The sequence below is a fragment of the Anthonomus grandis genome, chromosome 3 (assembly GCF_022605725.1).
Source record: "Anthonomus grandis grandis chromosome 3, icAntGran1.3, whole genome shotgun sequence".
NCBI classification, from domain to species: Eukaryota; Metazoa; Arthropoda; class Insecta; order Coleoptera; family Curculionidae; genus Anthonomus; species Anthonomus grandis.
Genome location: NC_065548.1, coordinates 19,464,967 through 19,486,917, shown reverse-complemented (window position 1 = coordinate 19,486,917; position 21,951 = coordinate 19,464,967).

The following is a 21,951-nucleotide window of genomic DNA, read 5'->3' as shown; positions in this document are numbered from 1 at the left end:
AAAGTTAAAAGGACTGCGCGATGTATTTAGAAGAGAATATAAAAAAGTCTACTATAAATCAGGAAATGAGGCGCCGGATCAAGAAGAACCTTCCTTCTTGATGGACGTTTTTCGACCAGATGTTGTTCCTCTCCGACCTTATTGAGCGAACACAGTTGAAGGGAATATTACCTCTCGCTATTGCCGATGAAGATGATTTGTTTCATTTGAAATCACCACAAACAGTTGTCACTGATCAAGGAGAAGTTAATATGTCATCGAGCAAAACCAGAAAGATAGAACCCCTAGTACCTGCAAGCAACCATCAGATGCATAAAAAATAGCATGATACACAACCAGATAATGCTGACGTTCGTTCTGTTGGTCCTCTAATAACACCTACAACTGGCAATCCTAAACGTAAAAAAAATAAACCAGTAGAAAACATGGTTGAAGATAAATTTCTATAAATCGAGAGGGCTAAGTTACAGTTATTTACCGAACATGCTGTTAAAAGAGAAGGAGACAGCGACTACCAACTTTTGGTTAGTCTTCTTCCATACCTAAAAAAAGTTCCAGAACATTGCAAATTGAGTGTAGGAAATAAACTTCAGCAAGTTCTTATTGATGAAGGAGAGCAATACAACAGATCCTCGAATGAGTGTAGAGAGATGGGATTATCTCTCTACACAATACTGGTACCCTTGCCTTGACCAGCGAAACAATTGGATCCTCATGGACAACTCAAACGTCTAACTCACCTCCAGGCGAAATTAATACTGGTTTGCGACAATATTTCGGAAACTTTTCAGATACCCAGTAACTGTGTTATGTATAAATACCAATACCAATCAGGCACATTAAGAATAACAAAATTTTGCATATTGTCTGTACTATTGAGTACTTTTTTTATTTTCTTTTCATATTGGATGGTTGTTACTTTTTTTTTTGTTCAATTTAATCTAAGAAAGATTTATGGCAATTGTATAACTTTACATACCTTAAAGTCACACTTAAACGTTCCACAGGTCTTATTGTCTCCCTGAAATTTGAATTTTTGGCGATCGATGACTCTATAGCACTCAAAATGTACTATAATGTGTCCAGACTCATCCGGTAATAATCAAAGAATTTGTGCGGATTATTTAATAAATCGTCATGCAGGTGATGGAATTCTCCCAGTAAATTTCTTCTATTAAGTATTTCATTTATCCAACACAAACGTCTCTTCTTATCACGACGAGCTCTGAAGCGCCTTATTATGTAAGGTTGCTCCAAAAAGTACATATTTTGCAAATCCAATTTACACGATTTTACAAAGCACACTTTCATTCGATGATGCTAGTTGCGAACTAAGTAGTATAGAGTTGCCTGCAGTGAATGATACCAGTCGCTCAGTCTCATGATTGCACATACACGGCCGTATACGCTACCTTCGACTCACGCGACTACGCTTCCAATGGACGACCAGCTTTATAGTCTTTATATTGAATGAATAAATATGATATTTAAATCATCACAATAATTGCCTATTTTTGAAGTTAATAATATACCATGAAAGCCGAAGGAGTGAGTCTAATATTGTTTTATGTCTTAAAATGTTCAAATCTTATAGGTTTTCTGAAAAAGTTGGCTATTTAATATTTAGATATTAAAATTTAAGTCCTATCTAGTTAGAATTTCGGATGATACAATTTTAACAGAAAAATATTAGATTAAAAGCTTTTCATAAATATTTAAAAGATGAAGTGTAAAGTAAGAAGAAAAATTTACATCGGTTGTTAATGCTAAAAATTAATGATCGCTTAGAGTAAGACAGTTATGCAAACCATGTGTTTTAATTATTAGGACTTATATCTTTGATACTCTTGTTAGTTTGTTTAATGTGAGCTTTCTTTATGTAACCAAACGCAAGCCATATCGCACTAATTATTGATAATTAATAAGAGCAAATAGTTGAGACAGTTCTCACTTAATATTTTAAGGGCAGCTGTCAGCCCCGCGTAGAGTAGTAAAAAATTATAAATAAGAGATTATTTTATCCCTCTAAAATCGAAAATCAGCGGATGTGAGCGTTTTTTATTTTTTTTTACGAAATCTCGGAGAAATTTGGGGTGGAAAGTTTTCAGTATACCGTTTTTTGCAAAAAATACATCAGAAGTTGTCTTGAGTACTGACTACCACTCTCGCCACTTTAAAACCACCAAGTGTATAATTGATATTGAAGGCTTTTTAGAACAGGAACTTAGTGAGGGGTCATCAAGCACTCTTATCCAATAAGACTCTGTCAAGTTCTTGGGAAGTGTAATTGCTAGATATCTATCATGAGATTCTCAGATGAAATCTATGTGCAATAGATTGTCACACACCAATTATGCCATCTTACTGTTTTGGGATAATATTGATAAATACACTTTTGTTAGGGCCTCATGCACTCCACTGTATCCTATACCTTGTTAGCTTAGGGTAATTCTTCCAGTATTGAGAGGGCTAATAGATCAAAAGCGCATTATAATTACGATGTTTAGATTTTTTTTCAGAGAAACTTGCCATGGTTAACCATTTTTAACAAAGAAAAAAATCTTAACCATAAATAACATCTATATCTTACAGTGCGCATATTAAGTACGTAAAAATCTTTCTGACCACATGAGATCTGGGGATTTTAATTTTTATAAAACCCCAGAAACGCGAATAAATTATACATCCCTTTTACTTATTTGTCACAGCTATAAGATGGTCCAGATATGACCTTTCTCGAAATTTTCAATCAGTTCCCATGTCAGGAGTGCTAAGACTTTTCTTACTTTTAAGAAAACTCTTAATACCATGTTAGCTGACTGCTGTCGGTTTTTTTTACTCATTGGACAAGTTATTTATAGACTTATTGAATGTATTTAGTTTAATTGTTATTTCTGTTAATGTTTTTGTAATTTTAGACTACTTTTCCATTGTAGTTCTTTTATAGAACACTTCTATAAATCGCTATGATAAATAGAGGATTTGATTTGAATAAGATTAAAGTTGAAATGTTATCCAAAGAATTGTATTTCTATTTCTCTGGCCATCAAGATAATTAATATGAATATGGTTGGTAGCCTTAATACAGTGCCTATTTACATGGTCTCTTTAATACTTCTACTCTCTATACAATTTAAATTTTATTATTAAAGTATATAAAATTTAATTAGTACTAAAAACCGATGATGTTAATATATTTCCAAAGAGATATATATATATAAATATATATATATATATATATATATATATATATATATTAATATGACATTTGAACTAATTTTTACTTTTTTGAACTTTTAATCATTTAATTTAATAAGAAGATTAGCACTTCTTGTAGGTAATTTATATTAATGCTACGTACATACATAAATTAACCCATTTTACATATTATGCATATTTAAGATGTACAAGGATCCTTTTTTACCCTTACCCGTATAAATATTGGTTTGTCTTAAACAGATAAAATTTTATTATTTGATCGATACTCTTAACAATAATCTAATTTAACTTAATTGAAATAAACTTTATTTTATTACGTTCTACTAACCCTATTGAAAGTGTTTCAAAAGATTAACTGTTACCTGGCTCGAATTGACCCGAAAGAATCCCTATTTGTGGAATTAACTATTTCAATGGCTTTCTGCCTCGTAATTTTATTTTATTACACACAGTTATTTAAAGCATTTGTAATGCTAATGATCTAAGTATAAGAGGTTTATTCAATATGTCAGATAGATAAGAAACAATGCTTTATTGCAATGAAATTCTGTAATTTTATTAAAATAGCCAACACTAGTCATAAATCATCACGTTGCGACCTTTTGGTCACGACATTCAGAATACATGGTTTAACATTTTAATCCCGCTTAATTTTATCCGCACTTGTTTTGACTTTGATTAGTTTTAAAGATTTTAGATTAATGAGTTTAGCTAACAGTTGTTAATTTATTTGAAAACACTTTATGGATCTGTAAGATTTTTGATTAAAAACGTCTCTGTAATTAAATGACCTGATAATGACAATCTTAATTAAAAAGAAAATTTAAATTAATTTCTATTAATTAAAATATTATTCTTCGTCATTTATATAGTATAGATAGTTCATCCATGCATCTATATTTCCAAGGGTCGTTAAGAGAGCTCACAACTACGTCTAAGAAGGGAGACAAAGGCCCAGTTTCAAATTACTGATCAAATTTATTGCTGCAGATTATATGAAAAATGTGTGAAAAGATCATGTTAAAACAAGTTTTTGAATACTTCGTAAACAACAAATTATTCAGTAATCATCCGTTTGGCTTCAGACTGAGGAGGAGCACAGTTATGAGGATTCTTGACTTTGTGGATGTGGTGATAGACTCGTTTGAATGCTCAGAGCACTTTATGGTCCTGTACTACCATCACAAAAGGCTTTTGACCTCTCTTTTTTAGAAAAGTTCTATAATTTTAGTGCAAGTAGTATAACAATTAACACAGTCATACCTGACTGATAGGTATAGTGTTGTCCGCGAAAGCACTTTTAGATATAAGGATACCGTAGGGATCAATATTAGGCCCAATTCTATTTCTGATTTTCATAAATGATCTTTCTTTTAATTTTAAGGGTGTCAAATTTGTACTCATTGCGGATTATACAAGTGTTGAATTGAGTGTTGAATATCGGATATAGAAATAAATTTCATGGCAATACGGAAAGCTGCGGGGGAGTGGTGCCTTTTGATTGCTCACTTCTAAATGCAGAACATGGTGTTATCATTGAAAGAAATTAATAGTGATCAATGCAAATCAGTAAGGTTTCTTAATGTGGAAATGGATTCGAGGCTGTCTAGGTGCCTCAAATTAGGTGTTTTTGTCACTGCAGCCTTTGCCTTGAGGGGTCTCGTGGGATATGTATCTTAAGAAATCCTAAAAAATTACATATCTTACTATTTTCCGCAGTAAAATAAATGCTAGTTAAATGTAGGATGATTCATCATATTTGAACCGTGTTTTTGAGCTGAGAGACGAGCTATGAGGATTATGTCGGGTCTGAGTTATAGAGAAGATTGCACGGTTGTTTTTTGGGTATATATCCTGGACTATAATACTTAAAAATAATAGTGATAAATACAAGACTTATGAGAACGTGCATACGTAAAACAGTAGGGAAAGGTTCACTTTAGTAACACCTTATAGCAGACAGGAGACGTACCCCTGATTTACTGGGGTCAAACTCTTTAAAAAATTACCTTCACTGGGTAAGGAACTTCTCCCTAACAAATTTAAAAAGGGAGTAATATCATTTTTTATTATCATAGTAGATAATATTGATAAAACTTTTATTTTCGCTTAGCATTTTATATTTAAATCTAAATACATTGTAACTTTTTAACTAGTCGTTTCGCCAAACAAATAGAGTGCTTACACCCGCTTGTGTGCAAGGGGCGGTACCTTTTAGCCTGCGATCCTTATTTATTTAGTCAAGCAAAATAGGTTAGTATTCCAGTTTATAATTTTGTACTTAAAATTCCAAACTGTTAGTAATTTGGAAAGAATTATTTTTAAATAAAGTATGGCTGATGTTCCTCACAATATGGTCCAAAAAGTGTAGAAAGACATAACCGTATCTACTTTAAGAGAACTCTATGTTAAAGGATTATCTACTGGCTTGACAACCCCATCGGAAAACGCTTTATAGTCATCCATATCTGTTCCGACAAGGGTTTTGTTTAGCAAAGTTTATTCTTATTTAAATTGAAAGAAACTGAAGCCTACTATGAGGAGATGAATGCAGAGGTTTCTGAAGAATGGTTTAAAAAAATATTCCTGGTTTACAGAAGAATTGCATAATAATTTTAGATTATGCCTCATACCAGAGCAGGAAAATTCCCACAAGCGTAACCAACAATGCTGACAATTAAAATAGGTTAGATAGCAAAAACATTTGGTACGAACAGGACATGATTAAAGCCGAACCTAAATTTGGTTAAGGAGAATCGTGCTCAGAACAAGTATGTGGTTGATGAAGTCGCAAAATCCACTGGTCGTACTGGTTTAAGAGTTCCTCCTCACCATTAGGAGCTTAATCCAATATAGCTGATATGGGGTCAGATGAGTGCAAAAATGGACTAACCTCAATATTATGAGGTGCTTAAAAATAGGTTTAAAAAAATACAAGAATGTAAGCGCGCAAAACCCTTTTAAAAGGACTTTTTTGTAGTTCGAATTAATTGAATGTTCTTGAGTGTTACTTAAATTTGCGGAATTTGTTTTAAATTTTTTGATATGGCTAATATTCGATTTTTCTATGTGGGTTTTTTTTAATTAAAAAGTTTAACTTTAACTTTATTTTTTTATTAAATAGGTAAAGTTTCTTCTTCCTCAATTGGGCCAATTACTTTACCTCCAGTTGCTTGAGCGGATGACCTCAGATTTTTATAGAAATCTTGTTCTATAGGAGGGATGAATTCCATTAACTCACGGAGATCTTTCTTTTTAGTTTCATTAATGGCATTATTATTTGGGTATAAAAGAGGCAGATCCTTAATTTCCTTGGTAACACATTTCCTTTTATTAGGATCTACTATGTTAAAATAAACCTCTTGACTATTCGAGTACTTATACTGAATAGTATTGGGAAAATTTTTTCTAAACTTTAACCGTTGGATTTTGAGCCACTCCACTTTTGTTTTTGTTTCAGATACTTTTCTGTTTATTATGTTACTTTCAAGTTCCTTAGTAAAAAAAAATTTTGACTTATCCATTTCTATTAAGGGATTTTTTTTTCTAGCATGTCTTATGGCTGTATGCCAGTCTTGGGGTATAAAGGTATGTAAAGATGGAATTTCTTTTCTTTTTCTATGATTCCGAAATCTTGGTCGCATGGTAAATAGGAATGACCACTTACAAGGAATTTATGATCTATTTCTTCCACACTAAATAATAGAGATGCAGTAATATCCATATACCATATACCACCACATTGGTCAGAATACATAATAAGTCTTTTCGATGTAAAGTTTTTTGTGTAATATAAAATACAAGATCCCACCTCTTGCGGCCCCCTGAAAGCAATACTTTTATCCCATGCAAACATGAACGAATTATTGGTTCCCATGTCATGTATATTAAAGCAGTAAGTCATTAACTGCCTTTTAAAGTAATAAATGCCTGTGGTAAGTACAGGTGTAGGAAGAGTCTTCATTAGATCAAAACATATGACCGCTGCCTTTCCACTTTTTGCCAGTTCAGTGTCTTTTCTTAGGGTGTCTCTAGCACGTTGAGCCTTACTTTGGTGAAGTTCCTACTCAACTTCTAGTTGTTGCTTCACTTCATTGTCGGCTGCTTTGATTCTAATCTTAAATAAATCGCATTTTTTGCAAGAGTCATTTATCGGCGGATGAAAATGTTGGTTGAATTCTTTATTAAAAGTCTCTCGAAAAACAAAATAGGACAGAGGATTCTCTACTTCATTTTTCTATAAACTGGTACATTTTACCAAGGCCCAAATCTGAAGATAAATATTTTCTGTGGCAGCTTTTTGCCCTGCTATAATGAGATTCATAACAAGGAAATTTGTCAATAAATTTCTTTAACTCATCTTTTTTTGCCTCGGCTGTTTTGTTATGTGGTGGATGTTTGCCCCGCTTATCACATGGTGGTGATGTTCCTACAGATTTAAATTTTAGAAGTCTATCCAATCTTCCAGCAGAAACTTAAAAGACTGCTTGCAAAAACGGTTTGCACACTTTGTGCTCTACACCTTCCTTAGTGGGTAAATAATAAAGCCTGTTTTTTTTACTCTTAGATTCTGGATTCTGGGTATAGGTACGTAACTTACCTACAACTTTAATTAAGGCAAACAAGTAAGCAGTTTGCAAGTCAAAGGATTCTAAGGCATAGAAATTCTTATGCAGTTCCATTTGTCATTCTACTGAAATCAAAACTGAGCATTTAGCTTTACACGTGCATTTAAAACGTTTGAAAGGTTTTGATAGAATAATTTTGCCAGATTTGGTTATGTACTCATCCAGCACATCTTCTCTTTTTATTGAAGTTTCTTTTCCATTTTTCAGGACTACGTATACGCTTTTTTAGTTTAGAAGTATGGGGTAATACCCCTGCTGGCACTGGGTCGGCTTCATTAAAATTTCTCGACCACCTTCGTCTTCTACCCCATGACTATTAGATGCCTCTAAATGTTCATTCGAGGGCAAGTACTCCGACCCAGAATCCGCAAAAGGGTCCAATTCAAAGGTTGAGATGTCTGCAAAAAAGAAAATAAACAAATTCTTCTTAAGAATAACAACTTGAATTTGATATTTTTGAGCAAAAGTGACCTAAGCTACTACAACAAAATAATGTGGTATATTGCAACGCATAACAGTAAAGCCAATAAGCAATGATAAACTATCTAATAAGTATCTTACGGAAACATTTTAAAAATTAATTTAAAATAAAAACATAACCTAACCTAAAAAAACGTGTGTTTTACTTTTATGGGTTTTTAATCCGAATACAAAAATAAAACAAGTTATCTTTAGTTGTAATGTTATCCTGGATATTCATACTATATAAATAGCTTGCTAACAATAACCGAAACTGAAGATAATTCACAAAAAATGTTTACTATCGATCACAAACAACACATAAACTTCTTACTTTTAGCAGCACAGTGGACTAACTGAGGATAGTGCAATTTGCTTTTTTAAATTTTTATCAATAATAAAGTTCAATAACTAGCTTAGTGCTGCTATCTCGTAACGAAAAGAAATCGTTTGGTCCACTGTGCAGAAAATAGATTTTAACTTGATGGATAATATTCTACAATAAAGCCGATTTTGAATTTTTGTGGGTTAGTCCGAAATTGCACTCATAGCCTTAGATAAAAAACGAAGTCAGAAGGAACAATACTCATAAAATTGGAAAAGGGCAATAGGTCATGTTTTTGAAGAAGAGCAGCGAATATGGACTATAAAAGAAATGACGGAAGTTCAAGTAGAGCCACTAATTATAAATGCAGGCTCAATATCTTTTAATTTTAATAGCGAATAATTTTTAAGGCACATACTATCTCTCTACGATTACTAACCTGCTTCAATGCCTTAACCAGTGGATAACAGCCTTAGACAAAAATCAACCAATAGATGTCATCTACCTCGACTTTGCTAAGGTATTTGATAGAGTTCCCACGAAACGATTGTTACATAAGCTAGAACATCTTGGCATTATAGGAGAATTGTTAAATGTTGGGTATCAATGTTTGCTGACGACACAAAAATATATGCAGTTCCCCTAACTTCTCATCAATAATTGCAAACCGATCTGGACACTATTTGGAAGTTGTGCAGTGAATGGTTACTTCCTCTTAACGCGGACAAGTGTGTGGTGTTACATTTAGGAAAAAATAATTCCCAGCGTCCCTACCAGATAAATAACATTGAACTTAAAAAAGTCGAATCTTATTGTGATCTCGGAATAATAGTAACTAAGGATCTCTCTTGGTCCCAGCATATTGCCTCAATTGTGAAACGTGCAAATTCTATGTTGTATCTGCTACAAAAAGCTTTTGTTAAAATTCCATTCCACAATTTTATGAAATTGTATACCACGTTTGTCCGGCCTATTATTGAATATGCAGGTCCCGTCTGGTCCGCGGTACGCGACAAAAATTTACTTGAATTGTTGCAGCGACACGCCACACGAGCTACGTATGGTTTGCGTATGCCGAGACCTACCTACAGCGAGAGACTTTCAAATGCAAACTTGCTAACTTTTGATAAACGAAAGCTTCGTGGTGATTTAATTTTTACATTCAGAATCCTGTATAATTATTTGGGCTGTGATCTAAACGAACTATTTGAAAGAAATCGGGATATTAGACTTCGCGTTCACACTTTAAAATTAAAAATACCATAGACATATAAATAAGGAATGACAAACAAATGTTTAAACAAAAATAAACATAATAATAAATAAATACATAATAATACATAATAAATAAACACGTCAAATGTTTTTGCCTAATAGAGTGTTTGATGTTTGGAATTCGTTACCCGTAGATATCATAACTGCTCCTACTGTAAACTGTTTTAAGAATCGTCTGGTAAATTGGACATGTTTAGTATTTAAATTTGAAAGCTGACATTTGAAGATTTACTGAAATATATTGTAATGCCTACTTAGTTCATAGAGCTATACAGAATGTAAATTCTTGGCTTTTATCTAATAAAATAATAATAATAATAATAATAATAATACTATTAGTTTATGAAAAATGGTAATATAAATTTAGCTGTAAAATGTTATTTGTTATAATATCTTTAAATAAATATAAAGTATTTAATGTCTTGGTTTTCTTTTCGTTTCTCAATTTCTTCATTTCTGGTTATTTTTATATTCTACAATAACTACCTGTGTTTAAAATAGCATAAATTAAGCATTTAAAATAATATATTACAAAATGTGAGTCGCAAGACAAATCAAACAGAAGTTAGGCTTTACTTTTAGGTCATTGTATTACAAAAGGTAGGAAAAATTATTTATTAGACACCTTCTGAATTAAAACAAAAATACATTTTTATCTATATTTTTATCAATTTAATTAACTACCTTTACCATACCTTTACTAAAAAGGCTCTAAAACAATATTGGGTTTTGCCTAATCTTCATTAAAACATTTTGAATACGAAATTAGAGCAATATCTATCAAGTACTCGTATTACAAGATTCTATATGAAACCATAGAGCAGAATATTATCTTTTATTTTATTAAGATCATGTAAACTTCCTTCGGATATGCAAAATGCCTTCTCCTATGTCTTCCTGTTTTCTAATATAAAGTTTTCTTACCGACATAACGTTCAGGAAGCTCAACCGACTAATGAATAGTTTAATGTATTGAAGCAGGATAAAGTACGTCAACTTTAAAAGTCGAACAACTTTTAGGGGTTTATGCTAGTAGATGTACTGTTAAACTTTATAGTTTGCTATTACCAACCGGAATAAAGAAGCAGATATATATATATTTTTAAATTGGCTGTAGAATATAACAGGCAGTAATTATTGTTTGTATATTCTTCTTTTAGATAATATTAAATATATATATTTTGATATATTTGAATAAAAAATGTCTTTAATAAAAAACCTGAATTTTAACATAAAACCTTCTACAATTATTCTTGTAACTGTTTTAAAAAAAGTTCCAAAATCCGCGTTAAGGCTTTTCGCCAAAAAGCGAATGACGAAAATACGCATTGGCTAACAAAACGGCAATCATGATCATTTTTATTGCATAAATTTGAAATATTGACCCGCAATTGCCCCAGCAATAAAATATTATTTTGATAAACAAACATTGTGTGCCAATTTAATTTATTTATTTATTGGTTTTTTTGAGCGCAAGCGTTAACAGGACAAAAATATTTGAAATTTTCAAATACACCACACCAAATTAATGGCGATAAATATTAACAAAAATAATGTGCGAGTGCATCGCAACGAGATTTAAATATTTAACGTTCGATTTCGACAAGTAACAAAATGGAAATGACCGTTAAAGATTTATGATTTGGAGTGAAGCTAGTTTGAAATTTCGTTGGCTTCATACTCGTATTTTTTATCGGTTTATTTTATATTTTTTAAAAAAATTCCATTCCACGAGATTACCTCAAAAAATGCGCATATTTATTAAACTAAATTGAAGAAAGGACCGTCAATTTGCAACCAATTTTGGAGATCAATCATCCATTATACTTTTAGGATCGGGCAAATGTTTCGCTGTTATTTACTTTCGCTTTGAAGCAAGCGTGCATAAAATCCAAATATATTACTCGGGAAATAGGAAAAGCTATTCGGGTTAAATCATTGACAAGTCTTTGAAGTTTATTAGTTTTATGCCTATTACCATTTACGTAGAGTTGATAAAAAATGTTTTTTTGTTAATATACATTTTTTTAATAGGACCGAAGTGCAAAAAAACCTAAATAGTGAACATCGGAATATGATTTAAAAGAAAAAAAAGGAAAAGTAGATGAGAATTTGGGTTTTCTTTTTTTACCATGAAAGTACAAATTTTAAGTGTCCTTTTTGGGAAAAAGATCCGTAGATAAGTTGAAGCCATGGATGTTACCCCACACCTTTATAAAAAGGGAATATATGTCTTGATTGAAAAGGAAATATAGGTCTCTGATGTTTACCATTGTCAGGGTTTCATTTACATATTTTTTAATTTATCAAATTCTTTATTACAAAGGTTCGATAATAAATATAGTATACGTCAAAATTAGGCTTAATCTAGGTGTTAAATAATACTATTAAAATTAATAGTAAATCAAACAGAAGATCTACCATAACAATATTTATTAAAGCCAAGCTAAAGTTAAACAAAAAAACTATAATATTACAAACTGAAGACTAAATAAATATATTGTAAAATAATTAAGAAACACATCCCTTCCTGGAATACATATACTGCAGGAACGGAATAAGGAATAATCTTTTATGTCAGGTATACACTCTTCACTCTTCTTATTAACAATGTCAAAACTTTCACCTGACTCGTGTTGACTGTCTTTTGTTTCCAAGGTTGTTTGTTTTCAAATTGTTTCCAAGGTAAACAACAAAACTCATTAAATTGTCACGATATGCGGTCTGTTAAAGAATTATGGAATAATTTAAAAATGGTTAGAATTTTCTACGGATCATGGAGACCAATAATTTAAGGAGAATACTGACAGTCAAAGTAAGCAAGTATACAAATTCTTGAAAATTTAAAAGATCAGGATTTTAAATGAAATAACCTAATTAAGCTAAATTGAAGTCCAGATAAGGCTCTTAGAAAATAATAAACTAAACCTAGGTACAACTTTAAATAAACGAAACTAATCGAACTACAAAATAAGAGCAAACCAGTACAAAAACTGCTTTGGTGACTTGCCCTTCGTCTTCCGCGGATTATTTATTTATTTATTTAGCAGTTTATTTCCAACAGGCAAAGCCCAGTTACAGGAAAATCTACAATTAATGTTTTGAAAGTGTAAACAAGTATTAAATTACTATAAATTAAATAACAAAAAGAAAGAAAAATAAGGAAAACTTAAATTACTATAGTAACATCATGAATATATCAAAATTAAAGGAGATGTAAATTAACATTAGAATGAACAAAGAAAGGGATTCATGGGACAAGGGAAAAAAGGAAGAGAAAAGGAATTATGGTAACTGTTGGTTTGTCAGAGACAAAACTAGATCCTTTATGGAGCATACAAATATGTCACAGGTTGATGATTGCTGCAAATTTGATATACGGGATCCTGAAACCTAATGTTAGTTCTGGCGCGATCTAAAGCAAAAGTGATATTTGCTCTAGAAGCAAATCGTGGTACATGAAATAGAATATCGTTCAAGAGAGGAGGAGAATTTATTTGATTATTGACCAACTTTCATAAGAATGTTACAAAATAAATTGTTCTCCTCATGGCCGGAGATTGCAGATTAAATCTACCTAACAACAAATCATGATTATGTCCCCTAACAGGATATATTCCATCCTCACGAAACATAAGAAACTTTAAAACCCCTCTCTAAACTCTCTCAATGTAGCCAACATGGCATTCATAGAAAGGACACCACACCAAGGAACCGTTTTCCCGTCTTGATCTAACAAAGGAAAAGTACAATAGTTTTATTGAGTTTGAGTTTTTAAAGAGTCGGCTATTTCGAATGACAAAACCCAAAAGTTTCAACGAGGAGGCCACTGTTCAATATGTGGCACAAATGTGAGCCTATCGTCGAATACAACACCTAGATCTTTAATAGAAGTACTTCTACAGAGGATTTAATTGTCTATATTGTAATTAAACAAAACAGGATCCTTGGTTCGGTGAAAGGAGATCACACAGCATTTCGAGATGTTAAGACATAACTGATTTCGACTGCACCACCCCCTAATTAGGTCCAAGTTACTCTGTAAGAACAAGCAGTCCAAGATACTATTGATACACCAGAATATTTTCAGATCATCAGCATAAGCTAGTCTAAGGCAGGAAATCAATTCTATAAAATCATTAATATAAAAGATGAAAAGAATTGGGCCGAGATTGGATCCCTGTGGGACTCCAGAAGTTGAAACAAAGGTATTAGATCTGCAACCTTCCACCTCAACAAACTGTTGATGGTCAATAAGGTATAACGAAAGCAACGAAATTAGCCTTTCTGAAAAGTTGAATTGCTTGTTCTATTTTTCCAGCAGAATGCTATGATTTATCTGATCGAAAGCCTTACTGAAATCAGTATACACCACATCAACCTGACTTTTTCTATCGAGGGCTGAAGAAATAAAATGAGTCACATTACAGAGGTTAGTGATGCACAACCTTTTAGGAATAAAACAGTGCTGATCTATAGAGAGTAGTGATTGAACTTGGGGAAGAATTCTGTTATAAACAATAGTTTCAAAAGTTTTGGAAAAATTGAAAAATATGGAGATAGGTCAGTAGTTGTCGATTCTGTTCATATCGTCTTTTTTGTGAATTGGTATTACTTTAGCACATTTCCAGACGCCTGGAAATTTGCCAGTTTTCAAAATAAGGTTAAAAATATGACATAAAGGCTGACAAAGGACAAACATGCAGTCTTTAGTCACAAAACTTGGAACACCATCTGGACCGGCTGTCAACTTGTTTTTTAGCCTTCGACTAGCAGCAATAATTTCCTCAGTGGTAATTGATGGAAGAATGTCAATGAGGTCTGAGGAATTAGAAGGAGGATAGGTTTCTGCGAGGTTGATTGGATCTTTATAGGCATTCTGAAAAAGTTTGGCAAAAGCTGGCACAATATTTTCTGTTCCTTGAAAAGAATTACCATTGGCATCGCACATGATAGACGGAAGTGAAGAGTGGCCTTTCTTAGCTCTAACAAAAGACCAAAACGATAAGGGATCAGTGACAATGTTCTCCTCGGCTTGGGTCACAAATGAGTTATAGGCCTCACGGGCTTGAGATTTTACTGTCTGACGAAACCTGTTGTATCTGGAAAGATTAAATTCAGTTGGAGAGGATCTATAATCACGATATGCTTTTTCCTTCTTAAAGATATTAGAAATAATTTGTTTTGAAAACCGTACTGGAAATCGCCGTCGTCGTTGTTTTAAAGGTGCTGAAGCAGAAAAAGCTGAATCAAGTCTTTTGTAAAGTTCCTTGCAAGCGCTGTCAACGTCAGAAGACTGCAAGACGGACAACCAGTCTGCATCAAGCAACAAATTATACTGGAATATATGAGTGGAAAGTCTGCTTTTCTGAAGTTAAACTGCTGTAGATTATTTAAACTTATAGAACGATTATATTTATGAGGGGAAGCCGATTTAAAAGAAATTGTCAAAGCAGGATGATGAAAATCTTCGTCAATAAGTGGTGATATACTTTTGATGACACTGACGTCGAAATTTAAAAAAAAACCAAGTCAATAAGCCTATTATTAACATTTGGAATATTGTTAAACTGCTTAAGACCAAGGATCTTGCATAGGTTCAATCATAACGCGTTTTGCGTGGACCAGATCCAGTGACATAATTGTTTTACACAAGGTCTCAAAGTCTCTTTCGGTTGTGCAAGGAGGAACATAGATTACAAATAAATAGAATACAACATAACCATAAGTAAGCTTACAACCTAAAATATCTATAAGTGGTGTGGAGTCAAGGATGTCTTCCAAGTTAACCCTCTCTAAAAGGATGTGTGAGAAGCTGCGACCAAGCAGCCACCACCACGAGTAGCGGCCACTCTATCTAGCTGTCTGTCAGATCTGAGCACTCTAAATATTTCTGGATACAATTCAGAGTCGAGAATATCTGGTTGAAGCCACGTTTCGGTGAAGGCAATGATGTCAAAGTGGCACACGGAGATCCCTGTATAAAGCCCATCAGTCTTGGTGCGGAGGCCACGTACATTTTGATAACAAAGACGTAGGCGTTTTGATAACAAAGACGAAGTGCTGGAAGGATTTAGTTTTTTGTGGTGATGATAGGCCTGCCATTGTCAAACTTGATGTACAGATTTAACCAGACTCTGTTCCCAGAATTAAAACCGGTAGAATTTGCCTTTATGTCATAACATAATTTCATTCTGTTAGTTTCTAGGTAAAGTTTATCCCGTGGTTGTTCATAAAATATTGGCAAACGCTCCTGTAGATGGTCAACGTATACCTCAAAGGTTTTAGCCATGTCGGGTCTCCCAGTAATATTGTTTAAAGGTAAACGAAGTTCATTACCGAAGATAACTTTTGTCGGACTTTTTTCACTAGGGTCAGGGATCGATCAATGATATGCCAATAGAAGTGTTATATATATATATATATATATATATATGTATATATATAATATAATTATTTACCTATTAGATATATATATTTGAGTCATTGTATATATATCTCTTTAAACCATTCGATCTGACTGAGAGAGTAGAAGGGCTGTGCAGGTCTTATTTATTCTCAATGGCTGTCATATTTGTTAAAATACTTGTGACTCAAAGTTCCTTCCTTGATCGAAGTTCATGTCTCTAAGGACACCAAATACGTATATTTAGTTATACAGTGCGAACGTAAAGGTTGGAATAAATTCATTTAAAATTCAGGGGTATGTTCAAAAAAAAACGCTCGGACATGTCGATTTTTATTTTTAACTGCGGGTTTTCTTACTATAATTTTATGTATACAGGGTGGCCCAAAAATAAGTTACGGTCATCAACGTAATTTTTTTAAATGTAAACACCTATTTTTTATTTTAGATTTAGATTCTACATCAAATTCTAAGTACATTTCATATACCATATCCTATACCTAAACTCGACCGTTGACGATTGAACACAATAAAAGGCTATTTTTGGAAGAGTTATTTATATCAAGCAAGAATACATAAAAATATTTTAATTAATTTATTAAGTGTTGAAAATGGCTGCCACGAACCTCTTGGCAATATCCCAGTCGATGCTGAAATTCTTGTAAAACGTTATCGATAACAGAAGGTTCTATCAATCTTATTTCTTCCGTTATTTTAATTTTTAAGTCTTCAATGTTGTTTGGGCGATTAACATAAACTTTGGACTTAAGATACCCCCACAAAAAAAAATCTAAAGGAGTCAGATCCGGCGATCTGGCCGGCCATTCAATTGCACCCCTCCGACTAATCCAACGTCCAGGGAAAACGGTATCGCACGGGACGAGTGTAATGGGCTGGAGCTCCATCTTGCTGATACCATAAGGAATTATCTAATATATCCGGGTCTTCTGGATCGGGGTATAAAGTGGCAAGGCATGGAACCAAGTCATTTTCTAAAAACTCTAAATACCTCTTACCATTCAAGTATCCTTCAAAGAAAAAGGGCCCTATAACCCCCGCCCAAACATTTACTTTTTGAGGGACTTGGCTGTGGCACTCATCCAGTCATCCAGTGCGGATTTTCAGTAGCCCAATATCGGCAGTTTTGCCGGTTTACACTACCATGAAGACAAAACGTTGCCTCATCAGAAAAACCATTTTTTTTGAAAATTGTGTATTAGCATGGCACAAGTCCATAAGTCTCTCACAAAATTCTAAACGCCTATCTGGGTCATCTTCATTTAGTTCATGAACCAATTGAACTTTGTAAGGGTGCCATTTATTTATACCTAAATACTTAACGACGGATGTCTGGGATATCTGATTTTCTAACGCAATATTGCGAGTCGTTTTATGGCAATCTTCTTTAACTGCCAGCAAAACATTTAGTTGCTTCTCTTCTGATATACTTAACCGACCTTTCGTATAATTTCCCTGACATGACCCAAATCCCGATATTTCTGTTCTATTTTACCGACAGTACTTTGAGATATACGTGGCCTATCAGGATACTTGGCATAATAAGTTTCACAGACTTCCATCTGAGTGCGCATCCTGTTTCCATAACCAATCATCATCAAAATCTCTATTCGCTCTCGCTCACTAAGACGTACCATTTTTTGAAATTTTAATTTTATCTTTTGATAAACTTAACACAAGCAAAACTTTGCTTAGGCATCTAAATCAAACTAAATTCACTCAAAATTATTTGATGTCAACAAATTGTGACAAGTTAACAATCAAAAACACCAACCACAAATGTAAATAACCAAACAATACCTGATAGGTTGCTTGATATAAATAACTCTTCCAAAAATAGCCTTTTATTGTGTTCAATCGTCAACGGTCGGGTTTAGGTATAGGATATGGTACATGAAATGTACTTAGAATTTGATGTAGAACCTAAATCTAAAATAAAAAATAGGTGTTTACATTTAAAAAAATTACGTTGATGACCGTAACTTATTTTTGGGCCACCCTGTATACATAAAATTATAATAAGAAAACCCGCAGTTAAAAATAAAAATCGACATGTCCGAGCGTTTTTTTTTTGAACATACCCCTGAATTTTAAATGAATTTATTCCAACCTTTACGTTCGCACTGTATAATAGCAGTTTAGCTACTATGATTGCTTCTTCATTTGGAATGGAATAAACCTTGGCCATCTACTAAAGTCATCCAGAATATAAGCAAATTAATTTTCAGGGCTGCCAGTAGGAAAAGGTCCTGCTACGACTATTGCAATTTGTTTAAAGGGTGCTTCAAGAAAATACTGTAATATACTACAATCCTGTAAAATACTGCACAAAATAAAATAAAATTCTCTGTGGTCTGGTTTCTTGAGCCCTTGATGAATATTACTTATACTGTCTGCATCGGCGTTTAAGATTTTCGAGACTCTTTAGCCAGTAAAACTTCTCTCTACTTTCTCCCATACTCTTTTTAACAAACCATCTTGACTTACGAACGAATTACATTAAGACAGGCTTTTAATTCTGGAGATTTAGCAGAAATATCTTTTCGTTTTGGTATTTACTTTCTTGAGGCTCCCAATAGGGGCAAATACAGGGTCATTACACTGATTCTGGATTATTTTGTCTGTGTCTCACTCTTTAGGTCCGTTAAGGCCAATACGATGAAAAGCGAATATCTCTGGCAATTGTTTTATATCTTTCTTAAGACAACGTTGATTCTATTGTAAAGCGATACTCCAGTAGCCGTTAAAGCCAACTTGCTATTTGTCCGGCAGGATTTTTAAACTGAAGCAACTAATTCAGAGGGGCATGGTAAGTCCTAAGAATAAATCTTTGACTATAAAAATATTTATCGAAATGTTCAATAGTTTTTACTGTTGCCAATAGCTCTCGTCTGATAACATAATAGTTTCTTTCTGGCTTTAATGATGTTTTATTAAAATTTGATAACCATCTTCATAATTTTATGAAAGGAAGGCTTCAGTTCCAACATTGCTTGCCACTATGCCCAATATTTCTCCAGTAATCGGATACGTTAACTTTTTCTGTAATAAAGTACAAAGGCTCAGACAGCTTTTAAACTGGCGTTTATTGATGGAACAATATTCAATTTTTATTCAAGGCGTCAAAATTTAAAACTTTAGTCGATGGTCAAATTGGCAAATTCTTCAAAATGCTTTTGTAAACATACAGAAAGCAGAGGTTTACTTGAACTAAAAATTATCTATTAGCATTCTTCATGAATTCAGAGCCTACGCCAATGTTCTCTTCTTGTTTCAGGTGTTGATCATATTCTAGCATTCGAATCAAAGCAGTAGATTTCTTTTGCATGGATAATGTCTTTCCTCTATGTTTATGTAGATGGTGCTTAAGAATCTCACTGGGTGTCGAAATGTTACTTATAGATAGTGACTTTAGCTTTATGTAGTCCAATAATCGGGATCCTTTTTCCATCTGCTGACTTCAGAAGTTAATTTATTCATGGTAAGATTCTACTTTGAGCTACGATGTTCGGCTTCACAATAAGCTCTCGGGCTAACTTTTTGACCGTATTACCTCCCCATTACATTTTTTCCTTTCCTTTTTTTGACTTACTTTTTGTTTACTCGTTTTTATTTCATAATATGCGCATAAAAAGTTTGGTGTTTGTGATGAAAACAAAAGACTCTTACTCAATTACACAAACTTTTGCTGATAAGGCCGAACAATACTTTTGTTCCTATAAATGTCAACAACGTAATTATTATTTTTGCTTTAGAAATATGAAAAAAAAATAGGTGAGCTTAGCATCGCATTTTTTTCCCTCTTGGGCTTCGTCCATTATACCCGAATACATCTCAGCCTAAAGGCTTATTAAAAAAAGTCGTTCATAGTCTCAAGGAGACCCTGATATAAATAAATCAAAAGATAACAACACAAAGTCTCGGTCTCAATGAATTCTTTTGAAAACACGTGTTTCGCTCCTAAGAGCATCATCAGACCTAAAGAATAATGCAAACTAAAAAAATGCATACTAAAGACTTATTGTGCTTACCCCAATAAACATCTATATTACCCAGCCTAGTATCTTGCTGCCCCGTATCAGCCTGTACAGGCCTTTTCTTGCCGTAATACCTAATGCTTCTGGGTCCAGTGTGTTCCTGTGGTTTCTCTCCCAAATATTTGTTGCCTTTTGCGGCGCAAAGCCTCGCAATTGCAAACTACATGTCGGACTGTTTCTGGTTCCTTTTTGCACAATCGGCAATTAAGCTGATGTCTTTAAGTGTTCTAAGTTTGTTCCTCCCAAATGTAAGGAGGTCTCCAGTAATTTTTTCGTCTATTTTAAAAGTCTTATTTTTGTCTAGTCTGTTCTTTCCTTTTTACCCAGTCCCTGAGCTCACAGCGGAGTATGCTTCTTGGCATCCCCAGTGCAGGTTCTAGTCCGATGTAAGGTGCAGCAGAGCCTTTTCTTGCAAGTTCATCGGCTTTTTCATTTCCTGAAATACCTGTATGTCCCGAAACCCATATAAGCTTACCTCAGTTTCGGTCTCTTAAGGTTTTAGTTCTATAAGGCATTCCCAAACTAGCTTTGATATAACCCTGAAGTTCGATAAGATTCTTAGGGCGGCTTGGCTATCGGTTATTGTAAGGATCTGCTTGTTAGTATATGATCTTTTAATATTTTTCCTAGCACATTCTAGTATCGCAAATATTTCTGTCTGAAAAGTTGTGGCATGTCTTCGAAGCGGATGGGACGTTTTTTCCAAAAATTTCAGCTCGCGTGGTCTTGTCGGTGTCATTTTGGGCTGTAATCCTCAGATTTGTCCATGCTTGAGTCTGGTCGTCAATAAAATTAATTTCGATAGCTTGGGTACTTTGTCGAGATGTTGGTTCCAGCTAACTTTGGAGATAATCCCTTAATTTGGAGATAGTCCAAGATAATCCCTAGATTAGCACCGTATACTTTCGGAAGTGATTTTTCAAAAACCAGAAGCGTTAAATTGAAAACGGGTCACTTCGCATATACTACGTCGAAATGAATATCAGCTGAATAAGTTAGCGAAGCTGGTCAGTGCTCGATAACATCCTGCACTACAAATAAACATATCTTTCTAGTTTTTAAAAAAAAGTAAAATTCCCTAAAAAGATCCCTTGCTTTGTTATTGTTAAATTAAATTTAAGGTGCTAATCAATAATTTAAATAAGCCAAAGGTCAATAATTTTATACAACAAAAATCTCTACAATTCGGTTCAATCAATCGCATTCACAAAACAAGTCATTTATCTTTACGGCCTACTGGATCGGGTCAATATGGTAATGGACCCCTAATACACTATTTATTCTCTAGATCTTATCTGGTTTCTGGTATATAGGGCTTGATCCGGCCTACTATTGCCAATATGGCTGTTAATATGTAGATTTGTGGGGGGCCATCTGCATTATTCAGCATTGTTTCCGCCAACAGATGAGAGCTTTTTCCTCGCGAAATTAAGATTTATTCTTGAGGGGGGTCTTAATGTTTAATCTTTAGAGGGGTTTAAGGCGGTCGAACAAGGGGATTTACGACAATAACGTTTTTGTTGTCAATTCGAAATTGCTAAATTAACCTAAATCGATGCACCGGATAAGGGATTATTTAGAAAG